The sequence below is a fragment of the Tursiops truncatus genome, chromosome 11 (assembly GCF_011762595.2).
Source record: "Tursiops truncatus isolate mTurTru1 chromosome 11, mTurTru1.mat.Y, whole genome shotgun sequence".
NCBI classification, from domain to species: Eukaryota; Metazoa; Chordata; class Mammalia; order Artiodactyla; family Delphinidae; genus Tursiops; species Tursiops truncatus.
In genome coordinates this window covers 42,917,704-42,944,290 of record NC_047044.1, presented here as the reverse complement: position 1 = coordinate 42,944,290, position 26,587 = coordinate 42,917,704, and positions in this window count along the sequence as shown.

Here is a 26,587-nt window from a genome sequence, read left to right as displayed (position 1 = left end):
ATGACTGTACTACCTTTGCAAAAAAAAATTAAAACAGGTTACACTTAAGAGCACTCAAAGATGGGTAAAGCATTCATCATTGGAAAGATATAGCCAAACTAAGTCTAGGATTTAAATGTTATCTAAAATAGGCCTAAGATGTTTAATGTCATCTTAGGTTAATGGCTCTGATTGCCTTGTAAATAACAAGACAGCATCAAGGTAAGTATTTCTTTAAATGAAATCATGACTAGTATGCTTAAGTACTTTTGTGTCTTTTCTGAAAAAAGGTGTAAACCTGCATTTTCCCCCATGATTTAATCCACAGCTTTTAAATGTGTACGCTAATAAACTGAGCAAAAAACAAGAACTTGGAAAACTTATGTTCTACTCCCTCTTTACATTACTACTGATTCACTCTATGGCTTTGAATTCGTAATGTAGTATTTTTCAAGTTTCAGTATGCAATATGTAAATTTGGAAATATTGTACTTCGCATCTATTGACTTCACAATAGTGGATAAGCAAATTTTTTTTTTTTTAATGATAAAGGAAATCGTGAAGTGAAGTGTTTCCCAGGGTGATATTAAATGTTTAATCACAAAGCACAGTGATGATCTTTGCTTACTGGGTGGTGCTTCATGCCTCACTGTGGCTTGAAATTAGGAATGTCTTCATATTGATTAAATTTACATGAAACTGAATTGGTATGATCTTTCATATACAGGTACCAGGATGCTAATTTACTAATTAGTACTGAGAAATATAAATGATGTGTTTCTCCTCAAAGGGAAAAAAGAAGAGATGCTTAGTGAGCTTCGAATTGGGAAAAGGAAGATTAGTTGACAGCTACAACATGATTCATCTCTATAACATAGATATAATTTTTAATTGGGAAGCCCAAGATACCTTTGACAAGGAGCTAGGGTTATTACTAAAAGTCTCTTCCTAAAACTCATATTCACTGCTTCTGTTACTGACGAGAATTGACACAATTTTTCCTCACCAAAATAACCTGACAAATTCTCTTATTGGTTTGTCACACATTCAGCCTTATTCATTGGGGTTCATATTCTCCTGGCCTCTTAAATTTGTTTCAGCCCTCTTCCTTATGTCACTTAATAGGATCTTTTGGCAACAGTCCTACTTCCTGCTAATAGGAGCTCCTAACATTGCCATTTCAATCCCTTACCTCCACTTACCTTAATACGTATCACACTGATCATAAACACCAACCAATATCTTTCAGCATCTGCCTGCAGCAGCATCTACTAACTTATTGCATAAGATTGCTCTAGGATCACCCACCTATTTTTTAGACATAGTTAAGAAGTTTATTTATCCAGTTCTGAATTCAGTGCTTAAAAGTAGAAAAGAGTAGAATCACACCAGGACATTTTGAGGATAACCAAAAAAGTTTTCAGTAATTATACTGTGATAACAGACCTACACAGAGGGTGTCCAAGGCCAACTAGGCCATATGGTTACTCAATAACTCAACACTTCACAGGGGAGTCTTCAAGACAAGCCCTAGTACTTTTTTATCTTCCCACAACTTAAACTGATATATCATAGCTGCCATGAGATGATTAATTGTGCCTAAATAGTATTACATGGACATGAGAAAGATACTGAGAGTAAAGCCTTCCAGTAGCCTTCATGTGTTTGTTTTTAATATTAAAACAAAAATGCTATATCCACTACTGTGAACATAGCATGTGGTCCTGTGAACACTTCAGTGATCCAGGATGTAAGCACCTGGGCTCCAGATGATATGGATGGCCAGCCAGGCAGCTATGCCAGCAGAAGGTGAGCCATGGAGCCAGATGGGCATCTTGACAATTAGAGCCCATAAAATAAACTGGCAAGGGCCTCTACTTCAGGTCCTTGAAAGAACTTCAGCATCCTTCAGAAATTGGAGCATCTTACACCGAAGTAAACTATCAGGTTTATATGTAATTTGCCTTAACTTTCATGACATTTTGTGTATGCTATTAATAAACCTGTTTTTGCATTTTATCACTTATTGAATGTCTTTTAGTGTGAAATGTACTAGACCTGCCATTACCAGAGAGATTTCAGAGTAGAGAGTCAGACTATGAAACGTATAACATTTCACTTTGTGTATTTGATTTCTCTAGCAAAATCTTGTATAGCATATATTCAGGCATAAATTCCCTCTGTATGGAGATTTTAGAGTTTGCCTTAGTGTCCCACAGCTCCATGATATCAGTCACCAAAAAACAAGCCTAAACCCCAGACCAGAAGGGAATGGCAGGAGGGAAGATACCACTGACAAAACAGATAGATTATCTTAATGTAGTTGGCCTTTTCAATGTTAGTGAAAATTATTTGGCATTTACTCAACCGAAGTATCCATTCTGCATCTTAAATGTCACTCTATGCCTATGATCTCAAATCTTATCCAAGTACTGAAATTTCAAAGTGACAGTCACGATACAAACAGTTCTACTTATATATGCATATTCATGAATTCTTAACACTATTATGAAATACAAATATAAAATTCCATTACCACTGTTAACAAAGTACACTGATGGAGGAATCATTTGATTCCATCTAGTTTAATTTGAGTAAAACAACCATAATATATATGGCCATTCCAATCTTGTTGGTCCAATTAAAGAAAAATTTAGATGAAAATTTAAAAATAAATTGGTCTATTTTTGAAGCCAAAGAGAACATAACAATATGGTCCCATTTTTCAAAGCACCTACTATGTGCTGGACTAGTGTGAGATAGGTGATGTGCAGTGTCTCATTTAATCCATAGGACAACCCTGAAAGATGCTTCATGTTATCCTCGTTTTGCAGCTAAAGAAATTTTCTTAATATGTTTAACTAACTTGCTTAATGGTATATAATCAGGAAATAAAAGAGCAGACAATCAAATACAGGTTTAACTTTAAATCCTATAACTTTCAACTGCACAAGGAGATCCATCACTCCAAATCCTTAATTTCAAAGATGAGAGCATTAAGGTCAACCCAGGTTACATGATCAGCTTAAGGTCACATAGCAGGTATTTACTGTCAACTCTTCTGACCCTCTGTCTACAGCAAAAATTTACCCAAGCTAATGACATTCAATCTTAGCTTAAGTAATTTTATGAATCCATTTTATTAAATGACATGATATATGTAAATATCTGAGTACTATGGCTTAAACATAGCTTACTCAAAGACGTTTAGTTCCCTCCCAGTACTAAACTCTTCAGTGATAATATGTTTAGAAAAGTGTTATCCTTCATCACCTCGCTGGAAACCATTACGTGGTAACATTCATTATGAAATAATATCTCTGGGCTTATCTAATATGCTAATTCTAGATGTTATAGAGAAAGAGTTTGTGTTATATAATTCTTGAATTTTTCAGCAGGAATAAATCACTAATAGATAGCTCCTTTGGTCATCATAGGGTCTGTAAAGCTGTTCTTAGATATCAACCTTGCTATTACCATAGAATTTTAATATTGATGTAAACTGTTTCCTGGAAAGCTTCATTTCATTATAAAATTCTTATAAATGTTAAATTGGCTTGGTCACATAGGAAATAAAATTGCATCTTTTACAGCTCATTGTTCTCATTGATATTTTCATGGCAATCAGCAATCAAATAATCTATATTTTCTACTTCAAAATAATAATCATAGAACTGTGGAACTTTGAGAGGCCTCAGAGAGCAGTGAGCCCTAACTTTTCATTTTGTAGTGAAGAAGACAGATGTCAAAAGGGCTAAGTGGTCTGCTCACATCTCTGGAACCCAGATCTCTAGTCTTCTCTTCCTGGGTACTTTCCACTGGAATTTACTGACAAGATCAGAGATTCCTTGTAATTTTGAAAAAGGCCATAAACTGAAATGTTGCACTTTCTGAAAATTCATTGCCAACTACACTATCATTTTAAAAGTAATTATAATCCTCACTTCAATATTGCAAGGTTAAGGTCTTCTCGGCCTTTGAATATCTGTTGACATCTGAAGAAACACTTCCAGTGATAGCATCTAAAACACATCTTTAGTTGTTGCTTTATTCTCAGTCCTTGAAATAGCTTAGCAGATCAAAAGGAAAAAAAATGGCTATTCTAAAGTGAAAGGAACGCAATATGCCGTACCTTACTGTGCAAAACCAAAATCAAAGCACATATTCACAGCCTCAGAAAATTATACTAGTAGGACCGATAAACATACATCACAAAACAATTTTAAGTAATCATTTCTGGCTATCTTCTGTGAGGGACAGTGTTTTTTTTTTAAACAATACCTCAAGAAATATCTCGGTAAAAATAAATTACGTAATATATGACATTAAAATATAATCAATTACCAGACATTTTTTTCCTTGCTGACACACAAACTCTTATGAACTAGTAAAACTCAGACTCCTGTAGCTTATACTGATAAAAATACTAGTCCCTCCCTTTTCTATTATTTCTACTTCCAGTGGCTGAGTCACCTGAGAAAATCTTTTCTGAATTTCAGAGTAAATAGTTCACCTCATCCATTTCTTATAGATTCCAACTCTCTAGTTTTAAGGCATGCCATGTACCTACAATGGGATTAAAATTATTTAGCAACATAAAGATTTATAAAACTAAGAATTATTTTAGGTGGCTGTGATAATTTTAAATTATAACCATGTGAATGAGCCATGGTTAGGTGGATCCTCTCGCCCAGGTTTATTCTTCAGAACACTACAGCACCAGCTGATGTTTTGGCTGCAAATTCATCAGAGACCTTGAGTTACAATCACCTTGCTAAGCCTCTCCCAATTCCTGTACCACAGAAATGTCAAGATAATGAAACTTTTGTTGTTTTAAGCAGCTAGATTTATGAACGATTTAAGAGATAATTAATGCAATAGTCCATTAGGAGTGTATAGAGCCTGTTATGGATTGAATTGAGTTCCCACCAAAATTAAGAAGCCTTAACTCCCAATGTGACTGTTTTTGGAGACAGAACTTTTAGGGAGGTAACTGAGGGTCAGATCATAGGGTAATCTGAATGACTGATGTCCTTTTAGGAAGAGGGATAAACACCAGAACTAACTCTCTCTGCATATGCAGAGGGAAAAGGCCATGTGAAAACACAGCGAAAAGGCGGCCATCCGCAAGCCAAGGAGACAGGTTTCAGCATAAACCAATGCTGCTGTCACTTGATCTTGAACTTCCAACCTCCAAAATGATGAGAAAATAAGTTGTTTCTGTTGTTTAAGTGACCCAGTCTGTGCTATCTCGTTATGGCAAACCAAACTGACTAGTACAAATCCATTCTATAATCAAGCTCAGAATGATTTGCAACCAAATTTAGAGATGTATTAGTCTCAGATGCCAATAGATATAAAATTACCTGATGCCTATAAATTATCAGTGTCCTTCACATTCTCCTTGATTGTTTAAAAATCTTTCCATATTTCTATTCTGTTTCTGTGCCTGGTCTAATTAACTTTCCAATAGAAAGAGAGAGAATGAAGGCAAGAAGGAAGGAAAAAACTAAAAAGCCCATGTTTGCCTTTGTGCTGGGAAAGTGCTGTGATCTACTCTCATGTTGGATTATTATATGCCTTATTAGAGTTTGAGTTCCTTGAGGGCAGAGACTATGCCTTATTTCCTTCTTCATAACATTTTTTTTTATAAAGAAGACACATAACACACAATGAGAATTTATTGAATTGAAGTTAATTAAATTCACACCAAATCTACTAATTTTGATAAAACGGAAAACTCCAAATTACAATTTTAAAATATTGAAATTAAAAAAAAATTAACAGACATAAAATTATGTAAAACATTTTTGCTTATTTTATCATTCGTTCATTTGATATTTTTGTGCATTTGCTATATGCAATGCACTCATCTATTCAATTAATTATGAATTTCATTAAAGATTTTAAGCAAAAAAGAAACAGCATTTGGATTAGATAGGGCAGTACTTATATTTTTTACAAGATAAGTCCCTCTCTATTATCCCCCTGCTTAGAATTGTTCCACGAATTATCATTGCACTTAGAATGAGTTACAAACTCCTGAAGCTGGTTTATATATATCCACATGACCTGACCCCTGCTTACTTGTTTGACTTCATTTCAAATGACTCTCACCATTATCCACTATAAAGCCATACCAGCCAATTTATTTTCTTCAGACAAGTCAAGCTGCATCCTAAATTTGTTATTCCTCCTCATCTTTCTTCTTCTTCTGTCATTTAGGTTCAAGATTAAATGTCATCTCTTAAAGAGAACTCTTCAGATGCCACAATTTCAGAGTCACCCTCGCCCTTTTACATGACCCTATTCCCATGCTGCTCAAAGTCCTTATTACAAACAAGTGTTGTATCCATTTGTTTATTACTTGTCTTTCCCTACTTAAATGTAAGTTCCATAATGGTTGTTTACTACTGGATCTCTAGGGCTCAAAGCAATAGTTCATTGTTACTGCTCAATAACAGTTTCTTTAATAAATGGATGAATGAAAAGTGAATACATGGTCAGATGATAAGAGAGAGGACTCAAGGATGATTCCTAAAATTTTGATTTGAGCCAACGGATGGAAAGTGGTGTCATTTAAGGAGACTAAACACTGAAGCAGGAAAAATGTTAGGGGTGGTTTAAAAGAAAGAATTGTGATTGACATATTAAATTTCACATTGCGATTAGATTTTCAAGTGGAAGTATCAAGTTGTTAGGTAGTTACCAACTCTGGATCTCAGTGGTAAGCTCAATGATAGAATTATAGAAACAAATATCCAAACACTTTTAATAATAACTATCATAATAATTAACATACATATATATATTTGTGTGTGTGTACAGGAATGAGTGTGGGATTACTCCAATAGCAGAGAAATATCATGAGAAGAAAATTAGGTAGAAACAAAACCAGAGAATATGTCTTCTCAGAAACTGAGAGGAAAATTCTTTCAGAAGAAGAGCTTATTTGTGCCAGATATTCCTGAAAGCAGCAAAAGAGGAGAATGGGGAGACCTCCACTGGATTTTCAAAATAGAGGTGGGTGAGAAGTGACCCCCTTGAAAGCAATCTCTGATGGGTGTGAAGTATGTGAAAAACTAGGAGGAAAGCATTAAGGAGGGAGTAGAAAGTGAAGAAGGCAATGATGAGACGTTTTTCAAGAATGTTTTCCCTAATGTGAGTGTAGTTTCCGAGATGAAAAGGGTCGGGTCAGGGGAATTTCTGAATAGAAATTGTAGAGTATGTTTCTTGCTGATAAAATCATAGTGCTGAAGTCATTATACTAGGAGTTCCTTGAGATCAAATTACAAACTAGGAAAATATCAGAATATTAATCACATCTATATGGTAAGTTTACAAGCTCACCTTAACCTTCCAGAAGTCTATAGCTGCACCCTCTTCCCACCCAACACACACTGGCCTCTGGATAAAAAGATTTAATTTAAAAACAAATAGCTTGTGAGCACATTAAAAAAAAAACTACTGCTGGTCTTATTCAATTCTTCTTTCTAGGTTATAGCAAGTTGTGATGATTAAATATTAAATAAGCATGGCAGCACAAAAATGAATGTGAGAGTATGATTTCCAACCCTGTTCCCACAGATAAACACATTTCAAGCTGGAGTTGCTTTTCTTTCTTTTCTAGAGCACAAAAAAGATTGTGTCTTGACTTAGTAAAATCAAAGAAACCAAAAGAGAGAAAAGTGGTGATTGAAGAAGAAAAGATATTACTCTTATCTTGTTAGCATTTGTGGCTAAATTGTACACCCCTGAATCACTTAAAAGTCAGAGAAAGTGACCTGCTTTATTTAGCAAACAGTAAGCATTGGGATGGGAGGAAATGGTAACCTATAGTTCCCATTAAATAACAGTTGTAGGATCTGTCAGATTCAGACAATGCCAATACACATACCCCAAATCTCAGCAAATTCGGCAATTGCGAGTACTATCGTGGGCAGTATATTTCTGTATTTCTATTTCTATATGGAGGCCAGGAAAACATATTCCAGGAAATACATTGTAAATAGATTTTGTTATTGATATCCAATGCCCCAAGTCTCATCTAGGAAAGAAATATGTTTGTATACATAGTGGTAAGTAAATTAGTAGGTATTTTTCTTACTTGAATTGCCTGTTGAATCAGGCCTCAAGTTGAATAGAGCTTGAAGAACTAGGCTAACCACAGTGCATTATTCAGAACCTTGATTCAGCATACTAAGTCTAAAACAAGAAGTGAAAAATAAAAGTTAGTTAATATCTTCCTAAAACAAATCAGGAATGGTAATATGGGTAGTGCTTGTTGTAGCCCAAAGGCAGATTGGTGCTTAAAATCTGTTGCCAGTACTTACATTGGTTGTATTAATGTCATTGCCACCTGTGTATGTCTATTTATGCCGTTGTGCCCATGTACCATGTGTCTGCCCTGTACTTTTGGAATAAATTGCTCTGTTTCCTGAAGCAACCATTACATAGCAAATGATTGCTCAGTATATCACTAAGGCCCAAAGAAATAATACGCATGCAACTCAAAGCCATCTGCTATTCCAAATGCTGTTCATTGAATAAATAAGTGGACATTTATAAGCTGATCAGGTGAAGGAAAGCAGTGCTGAACATAAGAATTGCATTTTCACAAATTGCTATGGATTATTCATAAAGCAATATAAAACTCAGCTTTTTGAAGTCATGTCTTAATCATTGTTTTTTATCCAGGTCAATAAATATTGCTTGTATAAAATATATAGCAGATACCATATGTCTGTAAAACCCAAAGTATGGATGACAATTGTGATAAAAGCAACAATAATAATAATTATATGCTGAGGGCTTTGACAGTGTACTAAGAAATGTAATGTTATTTAATTTAATCTGCAAAGTGACATTAGGGAGAGGATATCATTATTATCTACATTTTAGAGAAGAGATTTAGAAAGATTAAGTAATATGTCCAAGAGACAGTAAATGGCAGTGACTATAGGAAAGGATGGTGGCTAAACTAAGTATCACTAGGCATAAGAATTATGCTCAGGGTCTCACTCAGAATTCTTGGATAAAATATGGAGTCAAAAGTAATGAGTAATTTTCCTATAGGATTTTTGTTTTGTTTTTTAATGAGAAGAGAATAGCAAGTGAAAGCAGGTGTTTTGGTCAATTATTCATAGCTGAAAAAAATATTCTGTCCAATTTTTAGTGATATTGTCCATATACTCTGGATTTATTTTTATTATTTTCTGTGGCAGAGCTTGACCAGAAATAGGTCCAGAAATATATGGAGACCACAAAAAGATAAAAGAAATAGAACAACAGATTGGAGAGTAATGTCTAGTGGAGAACATTGGGCATGGTTTCTGACACATGGAACTTACTCAGAGAGACCAGATCAGAGACCTATTAAGTTTTTGCAGAAAATGTAGCATCAGAGAAATTGGCTTTAAAAGGTAGCAAGGGGATCTTTGACAAATACTTAAAATAACTATTGGGCCCCTACTGTATAAGAAAAAATAAGGCTCCAAAAACATACTTCAAATATGGCTAAGGAGGCTATTGAGCAAAGAGAAGCATCGCAAAGAACTGATCAAGGAGAATATGGGGAAAATTAACACAGGAGCCCCTCCCAGACAGCTGACTTGGTTCCCCAACCCAGGAGAGCAGCTTTTACATAGTCTGACTGGCAGGATTTTCTATTATTAGAGACCAGTAACTTTTGTGTTTTTCTTCTACTCCTAGAATAAGAATATTCTGTGTTTATGTCCTCCTTGTTTCACCATTAAATAACTGAGTGGTTGTTGGGAGGAGTGTGTGTAAATAATATATCTTTTTGACAGTAGGTCTCTAGACCAAAATGAGTGCTATTTGGTCCAAACATTACTTAAAGATCCTAGATTGTCGAGATGGATGCCTGGCTGATGGAATTTGGGTGTTGATAGCACTGGGAAAGGCTGAACGTGTTCCATATAAGAGGAATGATGAAAAAGTTATTGGTGACCAGAAGAGACTGACTGGACACTAACCAATTATATTGACTGTTCTGGAGCACACATTAGGATGCATGCCAACCTTCTTTGCAGTGAGATTGTGACTTTGAATCACTTTCGGCCAATAGAATACAGTAAGAAACGAGGCACTCCCACTTCCAAGGGTAACCCCTTAAATTCCAGATTTTCCTTTCTTTCTCTCCCTGTCTCTGTCTCTGTCTCTGTCTCTCTCTGTCTCTGTCTCTCTTTCTCGCCACAGGCAAATGACTTCAGGAGTGTGGAACCACACTATACAAGGAACTGAAATCCTTAAGTAACCCCTTCAAAAACAGACTCCTAGGAGACCCATGCTACTCACAGTAGACTATGACGTGAGGAAAATAGGTATTAAAGCACTTTGATTTGAGGGAGGTTTGTTAGGTCAGCTAGCAGTATTACTCTTCTAATATGTGACTCATACACCCATCTATGTCTTACCCAAATCCTGCTTACTTTGCTCATGGTTATTGAACCATGCCAACTCCTTCATATCATATAGGGGAAAGGCGTTAGACCTATCCAAAGCAAGTGGCAGGTAAGAGAGAATCACCTTATTCTAGAACCTACAGTGATAAGACATTGGCATTTCCTTTTTTCTCACTGAAAAAAATTTGATAAATTCAAGTTATCCTCTCTTCCTCCCGCCTTTCCTAAACACACACACACGCACAGAGAGAGCGCTGTTCATTCTCTGAGGTATTCTTGCCCGATGGTAAGGGAGCAGAAATAACACCATTTACCCTTGACAAGCTGCTCACACAGCAAGAGCATAGCTGAAAAATTCAGCCACCAGAAATTACAAAATGACCACACTTCCATTTGGTAATATAAAATAGCGAAGAAAAAAAGACCATTAAGTGTTATCCACTCTATATGAATACAAAATTATGAATCATAAAGCAAGGCAGGTCTCTGAGTAAGCTAGAGGAGCTCGGGCTGATTCCCTATACGAGTCTAATGATGAGTCAATGGCCAAACTATTTGTAACAGAGTCGGTCCCAGCAAGAGATAAGAGCCTGTGCAAAGCTTCATTAAAACTGGTATTTCTGCTGGCAGCTACCATATTAAAGAAACAGTTGTGATAACATCAGTGCAGCAGTCCTATGTAATAAACCAACAAACTCTTTGTATTCTTTCAGCATCAGTCTATGGAATGAGAATATTAACATAGTTATATAAACTAACCACCAATTTTGAAAGCTACCTAAACCAGAACTCTCAAAGATTTTTGTCTTTGGCTAAAAAAACATGATTCCAAATCTTAAAAGAAAAGGAATCTTTAACAAACGCAAGAAAGCTAAGCTGATTTAATGTAACACAATATAAATGTGAAGTTGATTATATATAGCAAAATTACATTCCAAGTGCAAGTACATCATAAGGAACACCATAAAGAAAGAATATTGAACGTTCAGTATGGATTGCCGTAATCACACTCTAAAAATTCATTCAATAATTTGAAAACTCCATTTTTGGGGACTGGGTGATTGGTTTGCACAAACCTAATATGGAGTGTAAGCACAATATATAAACAACAGGCCTTCATTTTGCATTTATAGAAAGCTGAACTTCAGTGTTAAGCCATTCTGTCTAATCCAGATAATTATAAGGACCACATACACTGGGTTTACTGGGCTGCTCCTTTACATGCAATTATCTCGGACCCATATCATGTAGCTTGAATAAGAATTATTATGAGTGCTGCTAAAATAGTCTTCTTTTTTTAAGCAGTCTGCACAGTATCCTCAGGATACTAAAGTTAATGAACTACTCGTCCAATGGAACGGGAATTCTCAAATTTACGGTATATCAGGGGAACTTGTTAAATGCATTGCCGGGCTCAACCAACAGAATTTCTGATTCAATAGGTTTAGGGTAAGTTTTCAAAATCTGCATTTCTAATGGGTTCCCCGTGATGCTGATACTGCTGGTCCAGGGACCACACTTTGAGAGCACCATGCTAGAACACTAGGTTATGAATGAGAATACATGACAAAGGACCTTATTTAGTCACCATCCATAAAAAAATCTGTAAGCTAGTGATTTTTCTAACTTCTGAGTTATCTTCCCTAAAGATAATGGAAACATGATCATTTTCATGAAAATATATTAGAAACCTCTCTGGAACCTTCCAGTTTTAAAGTTATAAAATGGGTACCCTATAGGGTTTTTATGGTGGATAAAGGCATAGAAAGCATATGGCCTAACACAGAAGTAGCATTTATTAAATTGAAAAATGTTAAGATAACATAGAATATAAAAATATATAGGTATGCAATATTATTTACTCAGTCTCTTCAAAATACCTAATCCATGTTTCATCTTTATAACACTACAGAGGAGGATCTGGTGATAATACTCTTATCTTAAATAATGGGAGAATGTCACCTCCTCCCCCCAAAACATTTCAGTTTTCTCAAGTTGGAGAATTATCTAAGCCATTCTGGGAACAGGTTTCATGTCCTGTAGCTTAAGACTGAGCTCTCTTATCCTTCTTCATTTTGCAAAAAGTGGAATAGAGAAAACTTTATAGACTCTCCAAGAGCCTATCTTTCCTTTTCAAGGCCAGTGTTCTAAGCTTGAAAAACCTATAATTTGTATTTCAGTGAGTCCATATTTATTTTCTTGGTCAACGATCATCTGCATCTAAGGTGAACCTCTATGCCATGCAGTAGAGAAGGCTATTCAAAGTGCTCATCTGAAATAAACAGATTGGCCTGATAACTTCTCCTCTGTTGCCTCTCAAGGAGAATTAACTGACCTTGTCTCTCAGCTGTTGCAAAGACAGATAATAAATGACCAGCTGCTGTAGATACCCCTCTCTCCTACTCTAAAAGCACAATTTCAAAGAAAAAAAAATGTTTATATAAATGAAGAGGAAAGTATTTTCAGAGAAGTTTACAATATTTGATTCTGGGTTATTTAAATGGCTATTTTAAGCCTTTTTTTTTTTAACCTCATGACAGAATGAAAAATTCATGGAGACACTGATAAAGATAGGAAGCAAATAAAAAAAGCCCATGAAAGTTTTGATAAAATACCTCTATGCCCAGAAAAAGTTGAGCCAGCCTTCATAGCTTTTCTAGACATACATTGCAAATGCACGCAGCCATCAAATTTGAATGAAGTGAATGACCTCTCCACAGGTTTGCCAAAGCAAGAACAAGGCTGCCCAAGGGATCTCGACGCAATGGAACCATTTGGGGAAAGCATTTTTGTCACTATTGAGAACTAAAAAATATACCTGGCCTCTGAGTTGCAGAGTTATATATGTATTTTTATCATTATAAAAAGCTTTTTAAGATGAAAGGAAATCATCTAAGATTCATCTAAAGAAGATAGAGGAGGAAGCAGGACACAGGGAAATACAGCAAGAGAGCAAAAATAGTGACACTGAATAAAACCAGATGAAACCTAAAGTACAAACATATTATTTATTCATTTGACAGTCTCTGGAATCAAACAAGAATTACATGTTCTGAATACATCAAATATTAGAATTTTCCAGGGATAAAATGAAACTCAAGGAGTTTAGTTATTCTTGCTCCCTTGAACACAATGAATTGCTCTAACACCCTCCAAATTCTACTCTCTCTCAACATTTTCTTTGTTGTAAGGAATCTCATGTACTGCACTTACCTATATTGGTCTCTAGGTCGCCCAGGAAGCAGTGATAATTTTATCAAAATTAGCAAATAATGAGATTTTACATATATATCACCTTACTTAAGCCTCACTTATGTTTGAGATAGTCATACAATAATACCCATTTTCCTGATGCACAAATAAAAGTGAAGTTGTTTGACCAGGGGACATAGTAGGTGCTATAGCAAGAATTTGAACACCTGAATCCAGAACTCCTGCTGTAAGTGGTGAACTGCACTGACTCGTGAGGAAGCAGCTACAGGATTCTGAATATTTCAAGAGGGAAAGCAGGGGTGGCAGCAGTAGCCACACAGACACCTAAACCAAACAACTGGACAGACTTTGAGATTTGCTCAGTCCTTTTGGGTAGCTGCCAAGCTATGTTAGAGAAGAGATGGAAAGTGAAGAGACAGCATGGATGGTACAGTAGTATGCACACATCCATACATTTTTCTCCTTAAAGCTATTTCTTTTTTTTAGAATATACTCTTCCCCTATTCCACAAAAGTCTACAGGATTCTGACAAGGCTACTATTGAGTAGACACACTTGCCTAGCTCCTGAGGTATGTTATGACTAAATAATACTTGTTACTTTCTGGGGACAGTTTTGGGGCAGGCACAAGAACCAAGATGGGTTCTAGGAGAAAACGGGTGGTCTTTCTCCATTTTATTAAGATCTCAAACTGAAAAGACAGTGCAGTCTTGAAGGGGTTAGCCGAGCATACTGCTTATTTGGAATAAAGGCAACACAAAAGAAAGAAAAATTGAGGATGAGAGAACCAGTGAAGACTGATATAAACTGATGATATCATCAAACCCGTCAATCTTTGGACCCTGAATTCAGCTGTGCTCAGTCATGTCAGATCATAAACTATTTATTTGATCAAACTGTTGAGTTGATTACCATTGCTTCCAGCCAAAAGTGTGTTGATTACCCTGGTGCCCCTGTTTTCCAAACTTGAAACTAGGATTCATATTTTAAAACAGCAATGTTACCTAAACGGGGTGTTAAGACAAGTATTTTAGATGAAAACAGTTCTTACAACTATAACAATTACATAGCTGACACTTACTATCTGCCAAGTACCATTTAAAGCACTTTACAAATATCAAGTTATTTAATTCTCACAACTGTATTGTCATAATACTCATTTTATGCATAAGGAAAGTGAGTCTCAGGTTATTCCCAAGGTCACACAGATAATATGTAATTGTTCACAAGGTTCTTCAAGATCAGTCCCAGTTACTGCCTTGGTTCAGGCTGCTGTAACAGAATACCACAGACAGTGTGGCTCAAACAACAAACATTTACTTCTCACACTTCTAGAGAGTAGGAGGTCTAAGATCTAGGTGCCATCAGGTTCAGTGTCTGGTAAGGACCCTCTTCCTGGCTTACAGATGGCTGTCTCATTGCTGTGTCCTCATTTGGGGTCGGGGAAGGGAAACAGAAAGAGACAGAGAGAGACAGATTTCAAAAGCTCTGATCTTACAGGGCACTAATCCCATCATGAGGACCCCACCCTCATCTAAACCTAATTACTTTCCAAAGTTCCCACCTCCTAATACCATCATACTGGGGGGTTGGGGTTTCAACGTATGTATTTGGGGGCACATAAACATTCTGTTCATAACAAAAACACCAGTTCTCATCTTCTAGGGTAGCCCAGAGTAGGGGAATGCAGATGTACCAGTATGAATTTCCAAATTTTCTCACACTCTTTTTCATTATATGGGTTGCATATAACTACTGATGCTTCATCATTCCAGAGCTTTGATGACTGGAAGGTAAGTGAACCACATTACAAATAACCCAGAGACATGGAGGAAAAAAGATGGACTCCCAGCTATCTCTATATCTTCATGGCATTATAGAGAAGATTACTTCTGAAACTGAGAAGCATATTGTAGAGAAATATACAAATTTGCAGTCTAGTAATGTATGCATCTATTAGAGTCTGAAAGTGTCCCGTTTACAAATAAACGTATGTCTAAAATGGCCCTATTAGCACTGCCTAAAATGTAGGCCAGATCTTGCAGATATTATAAGTATTCATCATATTAAGCCATAAAACAAAAGATACTTAAGGGACTTTCAATTCCAGAATTAAAAATATTCCACAGGGAAAACTTACATATTTAATGAGAATATATCCAATTTGAAAATGGAAAGCTAGGGTCATATACTGAATAATTCAAAGGGAGGTATTTTGAAGAAGCCTTAATGTAACTTTAGACTGAAATATGATGATGATGATGATGAAATATCCACCAAAGAAAATAAGAATATTCTTTGACATCATTGGTACCAAGTTATCCCATTTTTGTAAAGTTTTAGAAGATTTCTCTCTTTGTTCAGTCTTGTTTTATCTCTTTTGACAAGGTCATAAAGTAGAAAATGTCTAAATGGACAATATGTGGGCAAGTAGTAAGTACTACTATTCAGTTTTTTAAGTTTTTTATTGTCATTTTCACTGAAGAAAATTTATCAAAATATTTAATAATCTTACAAATTAAATATTTTACAAAAAATTAATACAAACCTAAAAAAATAATCACTGGGATTTTAGCTTAGGGAAATAGGTCTAGTTTAACTGGCAAAATTCTATTATTTATTTTTATATTTATGATACATATATAAAAATAGGATGAACTTTTGGATTACTTTTCTCAAATATGCACTAAAAAGGATGTCATGGGAAAGCTAAAGGCACATTAGAACTTTGCAGAATGACTTACACAGTGATGGTAAAGTGGGAATATGAAGGAATTCAGGAGCCTGAAGTTTGTCATATGCTCTCTGGACAGTATTCTCACGAGGACCGATGAGAAATGTATATGTAGAAGCACATATTATGAGGTCATTGTACATACAAATATATATAATACTCATAATTATTTAATATTGGAACCTAACAACTAGAAAAAAATGTGACAGACACACAGACTGCTACAAAATAGGGGCTAACTGCACTTTCTATTGTTTTTGTTTTTTGGTTGTTTGTTTAATAAGTATGCAAAGAATAAATAGCAATAAGTCTCTGGCACTTAACTTCACCACTATTCAGGTTTTGGGCTTTGACACATGACACCCAAGAAACTACAGTGCATTAGAGGAAGAGGCAAGGGTTCTAAATCTGCCACCATCGTTCACCATGTGTGACCAGAGAGAGGCAATTGGTTTATATAGTTTCAGTTTCATCGACATAAAAAAAACTATATTAAATATTCTTTTGTTCTCGTAAGTAATAGATCTACAGTTTGAAATAGTTCTATAAAATAGAAAATATTCGTTTAAGTACGACTGGTTCTAGAGGTGAAAACTTTTTTTGTCTTTCTCTCTCCTATCCCTAAGTTTTCTTTCCTCTCTGTGTTTGCATCATTATGCAATATCATGTGATATACATCATATTCTTAATGTGACCAGGGGAGGCCGCTGTCAGAAGCTCCGGGTTTACATAGTCCTAACAGCTTACGATCCCAGAGGAGGATAAATCTTCTCTCTCCCATGGCCTATGCACCAAATCCTAGCTTAAGCTATGAATTAAGCTGTTGGAGTGGCACAGCCATTCCTGAGTCAGTTACCAGGGTCAGGGATGTATACTACTCTAAATCACAAGCCTGCAGGCATGGCTACCCCTATGGCCCGAGCAGAGGCACAATGTGATTTCAGTCCCAAAGAGTCAATGTACTGGAAAAGTGTGTTCCCGAAGAAAACAAGGAACAGGGAAAACTTCCAGAATTATAAGTGAAAATTATTTGTAATTATACCCAACGCACATCAAATAAAGTGTGAAAGTGGAGCAAAGATGTTTTCAGGCACATGAGTCTCTTATCATTTATTTTCTGTATCCTGTTTTTCAAAAAACTATTGGAGGATATATTCCAGATGAAAGAAGGAAAACACTAAGAAAACAAACAAGCATGGGAATGAGGAAATAAGGCTTCCAATAAGAGAGAGGTAAAAGAAACCCTCCAGATGCTGGCAAAAGATATCCCATGGCAAGCTCTGCACAGCTGTCCTAGAAAGTTTGCAGAATCAGACAGAAGAGTTATGAAACAACTTGATAAAATACATAATGTATATGAGGAACTTGAGAATAATTTTACAATTCTGTCAGAAACCTTAGCTAAATTAATAAACAATTTGTAGAAAATCAAGAGGAAAAATGAGACAGTTAATACACATTGGAAAAGAAAGTTTTAAAGAAAGGATTTTTTTTTTCTATTTCTAGGAATTTATCTCAAGGAACAATTAGACAAACGTGCAAAGACATATGTAAAAACTATCCATTACAAAACTGACTATATTAGTAGAAAAGTGAAAATCAGAAAAGTAGAAAATCAAAAAGATTTTGATTAAACTATATACACTTATGTAGAATTATTACGTACAATGTTCTAAGCACTTCAAAAGCTGTAAGTCATTTAATCCTTATAACATTATGTAATATCATAGCATGCTGCATGGCTTTGCTGTGAAAAATATTGCATAGTCATAATAATGCCAACACTGAGTACTGAGTGAACTGAAACTGGTGATATAAATACATATAGGCTCATGTAACTAAAATGGAAAGAGGAGGGAAGAGGAAGCAGATATGGGTGAAGGGAATGTAAAAAAAAAAAATCATCTTTCCTTGAAATGTGGAATGATGCCTTAAGCTGAAAAATAAAAAAAGGCAGGCTAATCATGTTGTTGATAAACATGGAGGTAAACTTGTAAAGAAAACTAAAAGACTTAAAAATGGAAGACTTGAAAGTGGTACCTCTGAGGAGTGAGAATTGGGAACAGAAGGGACTAAGAAAGATGTTTTCAATGAGACATCGTGAGTGTTTAAACTGTGAATATGTATTACTTTGATTGTATATAAAATATATATGATACACTCCATATATGGGGTATATTTTCATAAAGATGAAAATTGAAATTTCCATAAATAGAAACATTAAAATGAATAAATAGATGAGTTTGGAGAACAGGGAAAGGGAATTTTCAAAGATAATGTGAAGATTTCAAAAGTTCACTCATGTTGATTAAGGAAACAAGGAATATTCGTCATGACTCCTCTTTATCTCAGTTACTGCATTGCTCAAAAAACTCTGCTTTTAATTTCTAGGGACAAATACCTCCTAAAAATCTGTAATTATTTTAGTTTATGATTTCATCATGTTAATCTCCCATTTAAATGTGGCCAATTAATATAATTTATTGTATATGAATTTCAAAAAGACTTGATTCAAAATTGGGTGTGTGGGGTGACTCTTTTGAATGGCCAGATAAAGGCAATCATGGCATGGATGTTATTTAACATTTGCTGATGTCTGGGGTAGATGAAAAAATTTGCACTACAAAGGATTCTATGTATCACTGCATTAAATAGTGGCATTCTAATTAGAATTGTAAAATAGTATTTAAATTCCGCTGTAGTAGAGATTCCAGAGAAAAGTCATTTCATTTTCATAGCCCCTTTAGAATGACATGCTTCTCAGCATGGGCATCAAAAAAGTTTTTTTGCATAAAGCCATTATGGATACTTTGAGAGGAACTGTTAGAGTTGATGGTGAATCCCCTGATGGAGAGCTCTGAATTAAATAATTTGCAAAGGCTTGTCCTTAACTTTCAGGAAGTTGTACCTTATGAGAAATTCAATTGTCTTTATCCCAGACTTAAAGAGGCAGAATAATAAAAGTTCACATAGCCAGGTTGGCCTGCTTTAAAATCACAGCTCTGCCCCTAATTAGCTGTGAGAATTTGGACAAACTGTTAAGCTCTTTGTGCCTCAGTTTCCTCATCTGTAAAATAGGGATTAATATTCTCATGAAGATTAAATGTTAATGTAGGTAAAGCACTTAGAACAGTGACTTGCTATAAGAACTGCTCCCTCTATCATTGCTTTGGGTGAATACTTGACATAAAAGTGTTCATAGCCCATGATAAGACAGAATAAGTTTGAATACTGCACTACAAATTGCTATTTATATTATCTTCTAGTTCATGTCCTAGTGGGATGTGTGAATAGTTTCAAAAAGCAATAGAGAAGGATGAATAAGTATTACATCGAAATAATAAAGTACTAGCACCAAAAATGTGGATTACTCACAGAAAAAAAAAAATCATGGTCCCTGTTTGAGTGTTTAAAGAATTGTTAGCTCTATTAATGAAATCTTCACCCAATTTCAGTGCAGTGACTGAAAAAACTGGAAGAGACACTAGAAAGTTAACAGGAGCCACAACATTGTTTAAAAAAAAAAATTGGCTTCCACAATAGTTACTGTGCCAGCCCTGTGTCAACATGGTGATTGACAAGAAAACAACAGCCACACTCAAGGTTAGCACAAAGGTGAGCCAACATCAGCTGCAAAGACCACAGCCTGCAGCACCAAGGCTACAGGAAGGTGAGGAGGGAAGGCTGGCATCAGTGGAATGAGAGCAAGACATCATTAGCCGAGATGAGAATGTTTTAGTAACTTGGGGTTGCCAGTAAGAGAAAGGGGGGACATGGAACTGGACTACTGTGTGAATCCAATAAGAAAGTGCGGGCGCGGGGGTGGAGGACTTCTGAGCCAGAGGCTGCTTTTAGGGTACTTTTGATATACCCTTGTCTCCTAGCTTCTCCTTTTCCTATTTGGGTCACACTAGGAAATATAAATGATGCAATTATAGAGAAATGTCAGAGATACTAGGTAAATAATTTGTATAAATTACATCCTATCTATACAGCAGCACTCTTTTATCTGGGGATATAAAAATGTATCTGTACTTTGTTTACAGATTTTTGTCTATAAAAGATGACTTTCTCTTTAGCTAAATTTCTGTTCGTATATGTATACTTAAATTTACACATGTTCTGTATTGTCCATGGGACAAAATAATTTTAAAATGCTCATGCCTCTGTCATTTATTTACAATGCACCAGTGGAATCATTAATGACAGAGATGTTAGAGATCATCCATTACCACTGTTGTCAAAATAAAAAAAAAAGAAGACACCTTTAGAATAACATTATAAACGTTATGAGAGTGAAATTTTTACATTGGAAATGATTTAGAAAAACAGAGTGGAGGAATGCAATAGACTAAATTTTTGTGCTCCCCCCAGTCCCCCACCACAACCAAAATCCATATGTTGAAATCCTAATACCCAATGTGATGTTATTAAGAGATGGGACCTCCGGGGGTGACTAGGTCATGAGGGTGAAACCTCATGCATAGGATTAGTGCCCTTATAAAACAGATCTTAAAGAGCTTCCTCACCCCTCCTGCCATGTGAGGACACAGCAGAAAAACGACAGCTTATGAACCAAGAAGCAGGTTTTCATCAGATGCCAAATCTGCTGGAATCCTGATCTTGGACTTCCCAGCCTACAAAACTGTGAGAAATACATGTTCGCTGTTTATAAGCCACTCAGTATAGGGTGTTTGGTTATGGCAGACCAAATGGACTAAGACAAGGAAAATGGAATTATTTTTTAAAAAAACATAATATCTAATTATGTTTCTAAAAAGTTAGACATGTGTGTGTGTCTGTATGTATGCATATGTGTGTTTGTGTGTTCAACGTTGTTGTCAGTCTTAGGAACTCATTATCTTCCATTCATGCTATTTCCCATAACTGATGCTGTATATTCACTGAAAAAGCTGACATTATTACACAGTCGGTTTGAAATTTTCCATGCACCACAGTGTAAAACCTTAAAGTTAAGCTCTGTTTCCACAGCAACCACAGTTTAGCTCCTCAAGCACAGTTAGACTTTTTTTTTTTGTGGTCTTAACCTACATGTACCAGTAAGGCTTGCTGATCTTTGATGCGGCATTTATAAGTTTTATTGGTTATATAAGCCTATGCCTGTGGTTTCTTTCCTGCATTTGAAAATCCAATGACAGTTTTACACAGGACTAATTTTTGAGGTACAAATTGGGGGAAAAATAAAAGCATAACTGTAAGCAACTGGACATTCAGCTAGTTTTACATTTTATGTAAAACTAATGACTAGTTCTTTCAAATAGATGTGGATTTGACAATTCATCTATAAAAACAGCAAATCTGATCCAAGTTTTTTTTTTTTTTTTTTTGCGGTACGCGGGCCTCTCACTGTTGTGGCCTCTCCCGTTGCGGAGCACAGGCTCCGGACGCGCAGGCCCAGCGGCCATGGCTCATGGGCCCAGCCGCTCCGCGGCACGTGGGATCTTCCCGGACCGGGGCACGAACCCGTGTCTCCTGCATCGGCAGGCGGACTCTCAACCACTGCGCCACCAGGGAAGCCCCCGATCCAAGTTTTAAGAGGCCTATGGTTTGCACACAAATACATACATGTACCCTCGAGTAATTAGGGTTTCTCCTGTGCTACTGATGCTCTTCCACATGCCTGTCTCATGCATCTACAAGACTAAATGAATTGTGTGTACTGTGGACAATAGCCTTTAATCACTCTTCTCTAACCAGCTAAGTCTCCTGGCTTCCCACTTAATCAACCTGAGTCTATAACACTTATACTTTTTTATAGGGGTACTTCATCTTCTGGAAAAAAAATTCCCAATTGTTTTAATCACAAGAGATTTCCTTACACACACACAGAGAGAGAGAGAGAGGGAGAGAGAGAGAGAGAGAGAGAGAAACAGGAACAACTGAATTGAACCTTTTGACAGAGTTTTATTATAAGCATGGAAACATTCATGCCGGAGCAGTCAAGAAAATGACTCTCCAAGGATTTGGGGGAAAGGCTTTCATAAACTTAAAAAAAGTAACATTAGGTTGTTTACCAAATATCAGACTGCTTGCTTCCTAAAGAATGACACCTTGTTTTGATCTCTATCAGCATATCTTAAAGACACAGTTTTCATTTGGATTATGTTCACTGTATGTTCACAAGACTTCATGTTCAGATGTTTTGGTATCAAGTTTGAGAATTATTAGTTACCATTAGATTGCAAAATTTCTTCTCAGTGAGTTTTTTCTTACTTCTATGTTCATGACTACTATTTACCATTTGGAATTGTGTTTTGTGTACACATATTGCTGAGACAGGTTTTGGGACCTGGGGTCCTTTGCTGCTGTGCTTGCACCTGGGCAAACTTCTCCTCAAGCAACAAAATACAAAGAAACTATAAGGGACTAAAAATAACTGTGTCCATGTGTAGTTGGGGCAAATTATGACACCAGATTAAAAAACAAAACAAAACAAAAAACCCTGCCACTTCTGAAGATCTGGGAGCAAAAGCAGGGTACTGCGCATGATCCCTGCACACAGCACCACCAAAGGGGTGGGCAAACCACCTAAGTCACCCTTCCAGTCTGACCCCTGGACACATCCCTACCCTCACCCCATGTAAGGAAACAGCTCTCCCCCCTGCCCCACCTCCAGCGAGCGAGCTAGTGAGCAAGGGAAACTGTTACTTGTTTTCACTACCCCCTGCTGCAGCAGGGGCCCCAATAAAGCCTTGCTTGAATTTCTTGTCTGGCCTCTTATATTTCTATTGATTAAGGAGGCCAAGAACCTTGGTTGGTAATATTGCCAACACACACACACACACACACTCATTGGATTTTCTCTTGAATCACCCAAAGTAATGGTCAGAGTATGTGAAAACCAATGCTGGGCCAATGCACTAGCCTAAAAGATGAAGGCAAGCATTTCCATCTCAGATGTCCAAATAATCCTGTTCATTGCTTGAATACTTCATTTATTTTTTGCACAAAATAACTGGCCAAAATCATTCAACTGTGCAGTTTGGTAACTCTTCAAAATTATGGTTCATAAATATATATGACTTCTCAGTGATTCTTAGTGCTGCATCCATTTTTAGCCATTCACAATCATTCACATTACTCAGAGCCAGTATTCAAAATTTTCCATATCCCCTTCTAGCTTTCTAACACTTCTCCTTCAGCATAAAAACTTCCTTTCTATTTTACATGAAAGATGGATGCCATCAGGTGTGTCCATCACCAGCTGCTTCCACCTATTCAGCCTACAAACTTTTGTATACCAATAATTCTTTCCCTCTTGTCTCAGAAGAAACAAACTAGTTACAACTAAAGTATGACACCTCTACTCTGCATGCTATGTTCATTACCCTTTATTGACCTTGGGAATTTTCTCCAGCCATCAGCCGTAAGTTATTTTGTTGTATATTGACAGTCTTTTTCTCCACTGCTGGTTTCTTCCTCTCTGCTTATAAATACACATAAGTGTTTTTGCACTTAAAAATTAAAATATAATAAAATAGAAAGTTAAAGCTTTACCTTTGAGTTTCTCTCCATCTATTATTTCTTCTTTCTTTCACTTCTAAGATGACCAAAAGAATAGTCTAAACTCATCATATTCCTACATCACCTCCACCCATTTGTCAGTCCACAATGCTTGAACTTTTACTATTACCTCATTATTCCAATAAAACTGCACTCGTTAAGCCTTGCAATAATGCTCTGATTTCTAAATCCAAAGTCATTTTTTATATCCTCTTCACACTTGACTATAGCTTTCAATAGTGTTATTATCCTTTTTTTAAATCTATCTCAACCCTGGGAATCCAGAATATCATCATCCCATCCTCACCTGGTTCTCCCCCTAGTTTCTTTGCAATCTCATTCACAAGTCTTTTTTGCCTTACTCTGCCCTACTCTCTCATCAGCCGTTTTTTCTTTCACTATCGATTCTCCTCTTTGCGGATCTCATACATTCTAATGGCTTTGGTTGTCCAGATTTGAACTACTTACATTCCCTCTCCTCCACCAAACTATATTTTCTAGTTTCATCTTTATTTGTTCAGTGATAACAAGATGCAACCTAAGGGCCAGGGTAGAGTACTGGGGTTCACAATCAATCCAGTTATATCCACGATTTGTTTCATAAATTGCTCAAAGTTTTATAACTTCTTTGCTCCTAATTATAACTTAAATGTGCCCTCCCATCTCAATCCCCGTACTGATCACCTTGCTTTTGCCCTATGTAGGTCACCTGGAATATTAAATTTGCCTTTTACTTGGACTTTCTACCTCCAATTTTGTTCTCCTCCAATACATTCTTTTTACTTTTCCCAAAGTCATTTTTTCACAAGTGCAAATTATACAGAAAACTTAGTAAATATTTGCTGAAAGAATACAAAAGTGCACAAAAGATGCACACAAAAAAGAATACAGACCAAGAGAATTTTTCATATTTCAAAGGAAGAGACAAGCATGAGACCCTCTTTGCCAATAGCCAATCTCATTTTTAGTAATGTCCCTATGAGTGATTCTATATATGTCTAATCTCCACCCCATATTCCTGTATTTAGGGCATCTAACATATGTCTTACGTTTAGTTCTTCAGGAGTCAGTTATTTTTTATGCAGGTGGTTTTTGGGGAATGCTCTTAAGATCAACACCTCTAAGAGAAGGAGGGAACTAGGGTAGGTTGGAGACAGAAGTTGGACTACAATGAAGTTGTAACAGGCTTCAGACAATTCCACAAGGAGATCTAGAGCTGGGATGGCCATTCTAAATTGTCCTGAATTGAGGCAAGAGAACTGGGTCTTTGTAGCCCTAAATAGACCAGTCATTGGATGTGGGCTGCTTAGTGTACCCCCACTGAGGGTGCATAACTTCTAGTGAAGTAGCTCCTCTTGTCAATGGAAAGCTATGAGCCACCATCATTCATACTACTGGTAGCTGGAGGAATGAGCTGGGTCCCTTACCCTAACAAGGACTGTTCAGTTTTCTGACGGATAACTCACTCTCTTCCTCCCACTGTAAATGCTATCTTTTTAACTTCCTAAACTCCATATGAAACAACAAACTCTCTATAACTTTCACTAACGCCCTCTGGCCACCAGTTAACCCACTCATTCCAGAACACACAGATGACAGAATTATTTCAAAATCACAAGTATAGTTTATCTAAATAACTTTCTTGACTCCTAATGACCTACAGATTAAAACACAGACTTCTGTCTCATCATATCAAAAGTACTCAGGTTTGCCTTTCCTGCCCTATGGCATCTTGGTCCCTGAGCCATAGTTTATCTGGACTTTTTTCATGCCCAAATCAACAATGGCCTTTTTTTTTTTTTCTTTTGTAAGTAAAATCAATTTTATTAATAAAGATCTTTCCACATGTGCAGAGCAAATAATTAATGAATTCCGAGGAAAAAACCTACATACTGTGAAATTAGAAGTATCCCAGGATGACAAAAAATTAAATAACCAATCCCTATTTTGCACACGTTCTTCTCTCTGTTTAGAGCTGCAGAACCCCTCCTTCTTCAAGAGGCACCTTACAACTCTCCCTTTTGTAAAGTCTCTCCAGCATCTTCAGGCAAGATCAAACACAATCTCTTCTGTGTTTTCATGGCTATGTTCATCAACACTATTAGAATATTCAGTGTTGCATTTCCCTAATCTGCTTAAATGGTGCTCTCCCTTCGTATCTTAACCTCTGTAATATCAGTGCTGCCATATTTGCCAACACAGAGTAACTGCCAGATATAAGTTCATTGAATAAATGAAAGAATAAGTGAATAACATAGTTTTTTCATTCTAGCATATACATTTGAATATCAAGTAAGCAAATATGCCTAAGAGATCTGTGTAGGAGTATGTGTCGAACACGCTTTCTCTGTTTTACTTTTGTTTGTATTCTTTTTTTCCCCATCACTCGGAAAGCTGGAGAATCTATTGTTTCCACGTACAATTTCTCCAAATGCTTGAGAAAAACTAAATGTATGAGCAATATTTTTCAAGCAATGATCTAGAAGCAAATCACTATATTGAGACATTAAAAAATTTTTCTAAGATTATATCTTTTGTGTTATAATCCCTGATTCAGCTATTCCTCCCTATAAATGCTATATACTTATGCTTATTTTTGTTTGATCATTGAATAGCTACTTGGATACCTGTGACTTTCAATATCTCTTACAATTATAATGTAAACAATAATAAAATATATTATTCAATATACCTTTTTGAAAGTTTCCTGTAGA